The sequence below is a fragment of the Gossypium raimondii genome, unplaced genomic scaffold, assembly GCF_025698545.1.
Source record: "Gossypium raimondii isolate GPD5lz unplaced genomic scaffold, ASM2569854v1 Contig00042, whole genome shotgun sequence".
NCBI classification, from domain to species: Eukaryota; Viridiplantae; Streptophyta; class Magnoliopsida; order Malvales; family Malvaceae; genus Gossypium; species Gossypium raimondii.
In genome coordinates this window covers 1-9,976 of record NW_026291201.1, presented here as the reverse complement: position 1 = coordinate 9,976, position 9,976 = coordinate 1, and the positions used below count along the sequence as shown (strand labels likewise).

Below are 9,976 nucleotides of genomic sequence, written 5' to 3'. Positions count from 1 at the left end.
ATTGCAATTTGGATTTCATTTGTTCAGGAAATCGTTCTTTGCGCATGTGGATCCAAACCCAGTCACCGGGTTCGAATACAACTCGTTTGCGTCCCTCATTGGCTGCTCGAACATATTGTTTAGCCCTCCTCTCGATATTATCTTTGACCTTTTTGTGCAATTGTTTAACAAAGTCGGCCTTTCTTTTACCATCTACATGGACTAATTCATTAGCAGGCATAGGAACCAAGTCAAGAGGGGTAATGGGGTTAAAGCCATATACTACCTCAAAAGGAGAAAATCTCGTAGCGGAATGAACGGTTCGATTGTATGCGAACTCCACTTGAGGTAAACAATCTTCCCACATCTTCAAATTCTTTTGCAAAATAGCTCGAAGCAGAGTTGATAGCACACGGTTTACTACTTCGGTTTGGCCATCCGTTTGAGGGTGGCATGTCGTCGAAAATAGAAGTTTGGTGCCCAATTTCCCCCACAACGTCCTCCAAAAATGACTTAGAAACTTTGTGTCGCGATCGGAGACAATGGTTCGAGGGATTCCATGCAACCTAACAACTTCCTTGAAAAATAGATTAGCAACGTTAGTAGCATCATCAGTTTTATTACAAGGTATAAAATGGGCCATTTTCGAAAAACGATCTACAACAACAAATATTGAATCTTTTCCTCTTTTGGTTCTCGGAAGGCCTAGAACGAAGTCCATTGAAATGTCTACCCACGGAGCATCAGGGATAGGCAAAGGGGTGTATAAACCATGCGGTTGGATTCGTGACTTCGCCTTCTTACAAGTGATGCAACGTTCACATTTCCTTTGGACGTCGCGTTTCATTTTGGGCCAATAGAAATGTTCGTGCAAAATTGCTAGAGTTTTGGCAACCCCAAATTGACCCATAAGTCCACCACTATGGGCTTCTTCAACGAGCACGTTTCGCACAGAACTTTGAGGCACACAAAGCTTGCCTTCACGAAATAAATAGCCCTCATGCTGAAAGTACTTTTCACTAGCACCATGCGAACAAGACTCATAAATTTCACCAAAGTCAATATCAGATTTGTAAAGATCTTTGATAAATTCAAAACCAAGCAATTTAGAATCCATTAAATTGACAGGTGTATACCTTCGTGATAGGGTGTCGGCTACAACATTTTCCTTACCCTTTTAATACTTGATCACGTATGGAAACGACTCCAAATACTCTACCCACTTGGCATGACGTTTATTGAGCTTGGTTTGTCCCTTCAAATGCTTTAGAGCCTCGTGGTCCGAATGAATTATGAATTCCTTCGGCCATAAATAGTGTTGCCATGTTTCGAGAGCTCGGACCAACGCATATAATTCCTTATCATACGTTGGATAATTCAACGTAGCTCCATTAAGCTTTTCACTAAAGTATGCAATAGGCCGTCCATCTTGCATCAAAGCAGCGCCAATGCCGATACCTGAAGCGTCACACTCTATCTCGAATGTTTTGTTAAAATCAGGTAAAGAAAACAATGGTGCATTAGTTAGACATTCTTTAAGCTTATTAAAAGAATTTTCTTGTTCATCAGTGATGCGATCCGGCCTCGGTGATGAGAGTCGAGTCGTAGATGTGCCTGATGTGAATTGGAGTAATTTGAAAGCTTTACAAAATAGGGTAGAAGAAAAGGAATTATTTAGGCTCAAAAGAGTTTTGTTGGTTTAGGAAATGAAACATAAATCAATGGATGAAGTTTGGGCTAAGTATTCAAAGCCGAACTAACACAATAGGAGTGTGTTAACCCGTAACTTAGGAGAATGCTTAGGTTGGTAGGGTGTTGATGGAAGGTTTGTTAACTGGATAGAAACTTCGACCCGCTATCAATGATGATAGGAACCTCAGTATGAATCGAACGCCACACTTTCGGTATTAAAGTGATAAGTTCGGATAGAAAGACGGGTTGACGCCACAAGGGTTACTTGATAAGTCAGACGAGTCTTTGGAGAACAATGAGAGTTGAAAACAAACTCATAAAGTAATCAGATTTCATATAAGTTTCAAAAGTATATTGATACGGGGGTTGCGCGCGGACCAAGATCGAGTTGCCAAGTCACGGGAAACTCCTACGAAAAGCCTAAACAATCAGATCTGAAACGAAACAGAAAATTAAAAGATTAGAACTTTGAATTTCCAGATCTGAAATAAAATCCCCAAATCAGCAAAGAATCAAATTGAGAATAGAAATAAGTATTAATAAGATTCTTGAAACCCTAAAGGAGATTGGGATTCTGCCCAATTGAACACCAAGATAGTTTTCCCCAAATTTTGACAATTTGATTTCTCCCAAAAAGAGTATGGAAGAACCCTAGAAATTGGGGATTTTTTTGGGCTGATTCTTTAAGATAGAAAAAGGCTGAAAACACAATAAAAATAGAAAATAAATTAGATAAAGATTCAGCACAAGCAGAAATAAAGAAAGAATTGACAGCAAGAAATTAAAAGATAAGTCCTAAGAAGCCTTGAAATCCCGAAAGATCTCACAACTCCCTTCAAACGGCTCTAATCTCCCTTCCAAAGAATATCAATGGCAAGAAGAAGGTTGAAGATGGCTCCCACAATAAAAAAAGATTGTTAAAACAACTTCTAAAGAAAACTCAAGAGAAAATTCTTGGAGAACTCAAAGAGAATTTTCACTCAAATCAAATCTGAAATTTTCAATGTAATTGTAATGTAATGTAGGGTGGCTGGCCAAGCCATATAAATAGGCCTTTCAAATGTTTTCCTAATCTAATTAGAAAACTAAAACTAAAACTAAAAAACTCCTAATTATTTTAATATGGAAATTCGCCAAGGGTCTTTTATTTGGGACTCTTGGACCTGAATATAAAATTTAAACTAAGTAAAATAAATAAATAAATAAATAAAATAAAACTTTACAACTTGGGCCACTTTGACAATTTGGCACGATTTTCAACTAAGTATGGGTGGATTTCTTGATTGGGCTTGGAATCTTCTTATTGGGCCTTGCCCTCAAGAATTTGGGCTTGTGATCCATCTCCTACCGAAATTGAATCGTTGATGCTCGAACGGAGATCCAATGCGCTTTGGCTGCAAGATTTGGTTTTTGGACCAAGATTCCCAATATTTGAAATCTTGATTTTCCCTTTCTTTTGTGTACACATCTAAGGCCTTGCTAACAAACTCCTGGATGGTCCCATTTAGTTTGGAACGCATTTGTCGGGCCTTTGATCTCGTATCATTCCCCCCTTCCTCAAAAAGATTCGACCTCGAATCTGAAAAATCAAATGGGGACAAGTCAGCCACATTAAAAGTAGAACTTACATTGTACTCACCGGTAGATCAATTTTATAGGCATTATCGTTGATCCTCTCGAGTACTTGGAAGGCCCATCGCCCTTGGGTCCAACTTGGTCTTTCTTCTTGCAGAAATCGTCTGAGCTCGATTCAGATGATGTGACGAGTCGTATTATGTTCCCGATCGAATTTAGGTAGTGTCAATTTAGTTCAAATTCAATAAGATGAGTTATATTGGTTTTAAATGGTTTAGGAAGCAAAATGGGGATAAGTGGTTTCCAATGAAACAAGAACGAACCCTTATTAGCAAATAAGGACCCGGGCTTAAAGGTTTGAAAGAAAAGGAAAGAAATGGTAGATAAAACCGAGACCCTCTATTTAGCAAAATAGGAACCTTCGGTATAGTTGGAACGCCACACCTTATGGTGATAAGTTCGAAACAAAGTCAGATTGACGCCACTCGTAAAGATAAGTCAATTGAGCTTTGAAGAATAAAGAGAGTGAATTGCCTCACTAAAATGATATTTCATTCAAAAATTCGTCAAAAGTTCTTTTACAAGAAATTCAACAACTATTTATAGCCTTTCTACTAGTAACCGAATGGACAAATTCAAGACTTAGTTTCTAAGTAAACAATGAACTAAAATTCAGCATGAATGCAAAATTATTAGCCCATGTAGATTCGGCTGAATGAGAGCTCCAATGGTCATCTTCTAGATGGGCAAATGCACCTTGAACATCTTGGATGTGCATGAATAGGCTAGGTTCGGTCAATGAACATAATGGGGTCATTCATGAAGCAACTATTGCTGAAAAATTACCAGCATTAATTGGCAATTTGAACAGTCATTTAGAAGTGTGAACGGATGGTTTTGAAAGGCCATGAGGTGTGAACATGGCTGAACCGATCAGCCATAGTGTGAACAGCCTTTATACTTCCTTGAGAAGAGAATCGGCCAATCTTGAAAGGATGAAAAGCTTGGTCACTTTGGCGAATAGTTGCCTTGAAAAACTCCAAAATTAATCACTTTAATGCATTAAATCAATGCACATGCATCTTCAAATTCATTGAATCTCCATGCATGAATCGCCCAATTCATCTTCAAATTAATTTGCACCTAAAACACACATGAACTTAATTAATTTCAAGCAAATTCAATGAACTAAATTAAAGTATAATGTGAACATCCTAAATAACATTGAGACAACTTAAATATTAACAAATCATAACACATAAATTGGCTAGACAAATTTAAAACATGTAATAATTTAGACAAACTAAATGACATCAAGACATCTTTAATTTAACTAAATCAAGACATATTAAACACTTAAATTAATTAAGACATATTTAAAAGCTGTAATGAAACTTATTTAAATGTTTATTTAAATGGTCTAAATTCCAGCATCAAATTAATTAGCTAGAACGAAATTCAGCTTCAAAGAAGTTGAATATGTTCAGCTCGTTTTTAAACTCCTTGCTATCATTTTCCTCAACCCGTTCCACCATTGCTAAAATAGCATCTTTGAATTGTTTAGCTCTAGCTCGCGTTATTGGACCAATGGGCAGCTTGATGGCTTCTTGTTCGTTCTCCATTTGGTTCGTAGGCAAGCTCACATCATTCCCCTCCTCTTCAGAACGATTTGTCCTCAAATTGGAATCTGCATCAAACGGAGACAAATCAGAAACGTTAAAAGTCGCGCTAACATTATATTCACCAGGCAAGTCCAATTTATAGGAGTTATCGTTAATTCGCTCAAGGACTTGAAACGGTCCATCCCCTCTCGGAAGTAGTTTAGATCATCGTTGCATAGGAAATCTTTCCTTGCGCATATGCAACCACACCCAATCTCCTGGCTCGAACACAACTCGTTTACGACCTTTGTTAGCATGTTGTTCATAGTTCTTGGTCTTTGCCTCAATGTTGTCTCGAACTCGTTGGTGCAATTGCTTGACGAAATCAGCCTTACGCTTTCCATCTACATGCACAAATTGGTTAGAAGGCAATGGCATTAAATCAAGTGGTGTTAATGGATTGAAACCATAAACGATTTTAAAAGGAGAAAATTTAGTAGCTGAGTGAACAGCTCGATTATACGCAAACTCCACATGTGGTAGACATTCTTCCCAAGCCTTCAAATTTTTCCTAATGATAGCTCGAAGCAATGTAGACAAAATTCGATTGACCACTTCGGTTTGGCCGTCCGTTTGCGGATGGCAAGTGGTTGAAAACAGCAACTTCGTTCCAAGACGCCCCCATAGTGTCCTCCAAAAATGGCTAAGGAATTTTGCGTCTCGGTCGGACACGATCGTTCCAGGCATGCCATGCAACCTGACCACCTCTTTGAAAAATAAGTTAGCAATATTAACGGCATCATCAGTTTTATGACATGCTATAAAATGGGCCATTTTTGAGAACCTATCTACAACCACAAATATTGAATCTCGGCCATTCTTACTCCTTGGTAAACCTAGCACGAAATCCATTGAGATATTGGACCAAGGGGTTTCGGGAATGGGCAATGGTTTATACAACCCGTGGGGCTTTATTCGCGACTTAGCCCATTTGCACGCAATGCATCGATTACAAAATCATTCGACATCTCGTCGCATCTTAGGCCAAAAGAAATGTTCGTGGAGTGTAGCTAATGTCTTAGCGACACCAAAGTGCCCCATTAATCCTCCACTATGGGCTTCTTCGATCAACACTTCTCGTACGGAACCTTGGGGTATACAAAGCTTTCCTTCTCGGAATAAGTACCCATCATGTCGATAGTACTTCTCGTAGGCTCCCTTTGCACATAATCTTCGAGATAGTGCATCAGCCACTACGTTTTCCTTACCTTTCTTATATTTAATAACGTAGGGAAAAGATTCGAGAAATTCTACCCACTTAGCGTGCCGCTTATTCAACTTGTGTTGCCCCTTTAAATACTTCAAGGACTCATGATCGGTGTGTATGACGAATTCCTTGGGCCAAAGATAGTGTTGCCACGTTTCTAAGGCTCGGATCAACGAATAGAGCTCCTTGTCATATGTTGGATAGTTTAAGACATCACCATTGAGTTTCTCGCTAAAATAGGCAATAGGACGACCATCTTGCATCAACACGGCTCAATGCCTAAACACGATGCATCACATTCTAACTCGAAAGTTTTATCAAAGTTAGGCAAAGCTAATAACGGTGCATGAGTTAGACAATCTTTAATTTTCAAAAAGGATTTTTCTTGTTCCTCTCCCCAAATGAAGTTGGAATTCTTACGAATAACCCCAGTTAAAGGTACGGCTAAGGTGCTAAAATTTGGCATGAATCGACGGTAAAAACTTGCTAGTCCATGGAAACTTCGAACTTGGGAGACATTCGTTGGATGGGGCCATTCTTGGCTCGCCTTGATCTTCTCTTGATCGACTTCAAGACCCTCCGAGCTAACAACAAAACCTAAAAACACAACCTTGTTAGTGCAGAAATCACATTTCTTCAAATTAGCATACAAGGTTTCTTTTCTCAATACTTCCAAAACAGATTTTAAATGTAAAACATGTTCATCCAAATTTTTACTATAGATCAATATATCGTCGAAGTATACTACGCAAAATCTACCAATAAAAGGTCTTAAAACGTGATTCATAAGCCTCATGAATGTGCTTGGGGCGTTCGTTAAGCCAAATGGCATAACGAGCCATTCGTAAAGCCCATGCTTCGTTTTGATCGCAGTCTTCCACTCATCTCCCTCACGCATCCGTATTTGGTGATAACCGCTCTTAAGGTCGATTTTTGAAAATAAACTCGCGCCACTTAGTTCGTCAAGCATATCATCCAATCGTGGTATAGGATGACGATACTTGATAGTTATTTTGTTTATAGCACGACAGTCCACGCACATCCTCCACGTTCCATCCTTCTTCGGAACTAGTAAAACAGGCACGGCGCATGGACTAAGGCTTTCACGCACATAGCCCTTTTCAAGAAGTTTTACTTGCTTTTGTAATTCTTTCGTCTCTTCAAGATTGCTCCAGTAAGCAGGTCGGTTTGGAATTGCGGCTCCCGGCACAAGATCGATTTGGTGTTCAATTCCACGAATAGGTGGTAATCCACTCGGGATTTCTTCCGGGAATACGTCTTGAAATTCCTGCAACACAGACAAAACAGAAGAAGGCAATTTGTCATCAAATTCGTTAGTGCCAAGCAAGCTCTCCTTGTACAAAAGAACCAACAATGGTTGTTTCAATAACATCGATTTTCGAACTTCCCTCTCTTTTACAAACAAATTCTTTTTTTCACTCTCATCACTAATTTCTTTTTCTTTTGAATCACTCTCTCTTTTTTTATCACTCATCTTTTTGTTTTTCTTCTTTTCAATCTTTTGCTCTCTCTCATTTTCTTTTGATTTTTCAATTGAATTCCTCATTTTGAGCTGATCCTCGTAAACTTGTTTCGGTGATAACGGAGCTAGAGTCACCATTCGTCCCATATGTTTGAAAGAGAACCGATTGGTGTATCCATCATGGATTGCTCGCTTGTCGAATTGCCACGGGCGTCCCAAAAGAAGATGCCCCGCCTACATCGGTACAACATCACACAATACTTCATCTTGATATTTTCCAATTGTGAACGAGATAAGGACTTGCTTTGTTACCTTCAATTCTCCACCATCGTTAAGCCATTGGAGTTTATACGGATGGGGATGTTTGGTGGTGACCAATCCGAGTTTTTCCACCATCAACGTACTAGCCACATTTGTACAACTTCCCCATCGATTATCACGCAACAAATCTTACCTTGCACTTGACATCACGTATGGAAGATGTTTTCGCGTTGTTGATCATTTTCGACACCTTGCAAAGTAAGGCTTCTTTTCACAACCAAGATTTCTCCATTCTCGGCTTGTTCGATGTCTTCCTCTTCTTCGAGTTGTTCAAGAGCCTCGTTCTCTTGTTCACTTTCGGATTCAATTTCACCATCATCTCGAACAAACATCGCATTCCGGTTCGGGCATTGGCTTGCGATGTGGCCCCTTCCAAGACATTTGAAGCATTTGATGTCTCGGGATCTATTTGGTTGGGCATCCATCTTTCCTTTACTCGATTCGGCCATTGGTTTGTTGAATTTGGTAGCTCCACTTACTTCTTTATTTCGACTCGGCAAGTCTCGTTTGTTGGACCCTTGCCCCCACCTAGTCGTAGAAGAAGTATTAGGGAAAGAACGGAACGTAACTTTTCTCTTTAATTGTTTTTCAACCTTTATGGCTATATGGACCATATCAATGACCTCGACATAATGGTGTAGCTCCACAATATTTGCAAAATCTCGATTAAGGCCAGCGAGAAATCGAGCCATGGTGGCTTCTCGATCTTCCTCCACATCGGCGCGGATCATGGCCACTTCCATTTCCTTGTAGTAATCCTCCACGCTTCGTTGGCCTTGAGTTAAGCTTTGGAGCTTTGGATACAACTCCCGGTGATAGTAAGCAGGAATGAATCGCTTTCTCATTATGGCTTTCATTTCCGCCCATGTAGACACGGGACGTTCGCCATTACGTCTTCGGCTCATCGTGAGTTGATCCCACCATATTATGGCATAGTCGGAGAATTCTATAGCAGTTAACTTCACCTTCTTGCTTTCCGAGTAATTGTGGCACTCGAAAACTAACTCCACCTTCTTCTCCCATTCAAGATAGGCCTCGGGATCTGACCTTCCTTGAAAAGCAGGAATTGCCATTTTAATGTTCTTTAAATCATCATCAGTCCTCTCTCGATCTCTTGGTCCCCGTGCTCGTTGGCCTTGTCGCCTTGCACTTTGTCGTGAAGCTCGATCACTTTCAACGTCACTTACTTCATGTGCTTCACGGATCAGTATTTCACGCATTGAACCCCGTGGAATGCATATCCTGTTTTCTTTGAAAAGATATCCTTCATGCCTGTAGAATTTTCCATCTGCACCTTTCTCACAAGCATTATACTTATCGCAAAAATCATGATCATCAGAGTATAATTCTCGAATATATGCAAATCCAATCAAATATGAATCAAGATAACTCAATAGTACATATCTGCGTGATAATGCATCAGCAACGACATTATCTTTCCCTTTTTTGTATCGAATGACATAAGGAAAAGATTCTAAGAATTCAACCCATTTAGCATGTCATTTGTTCAATTTATGCTGACCTGTGATATATCGTAAAGCCTCGTGGTCAGTGTGGATCACAAACTCCTTAGGCAACAAGTAATGCTGCCATGTCTCCAATGCCCGAATCAGTGCATACATCTCTTTATCATAAACTGGATAATTCAATGTTGCTCCACTCAGTTTCTCGCTAAAATATGCAACAGGCCTCTTTTCCTGTATTAAAAATGCGCCTATACCAACTCTAGAAGCATCACATTCAATTTCAAAAGTTTTATCAAAGTCAGGTAAGGCTAACACTGGTGCTTTTGTCAAACAATCCTTAATTTTTAGAAAGGCATCTTCTTGTTCTTTATCCCACAAGAAACTGGAATTCTTTTTAATAATTCTGGTTAAGGGTGCGGTAATAGAACTGAAGTTAGGAACAAACCGTCGATAAAAACTAGCTAAACCATGAAATGATCTAACCTGAGTAATCGATGTCGGTCGTGGCCTGATAGGAGTCACAAAAGCCCAAATTCTTGAAGGCAAGGCCCAATAAGAAGATTCCTAGCCCAATCAAGAAATCCACCCATAC

General features: G+C 39.5%; 1 pseudogene; it reads right to left on the bottom strand.

Annotated features, from left to right (window-relative positions):
- Nucleotides 1-4,538: 4,538 nt before the first annotated feature.
- Nucleotides 4,539-9,787, bottom strand: LOC105797570 (uncharacterized; annotated as a pseudogene).
- Nucleotides 9,788-9,976: the final 189 nt, after the last annotated feature.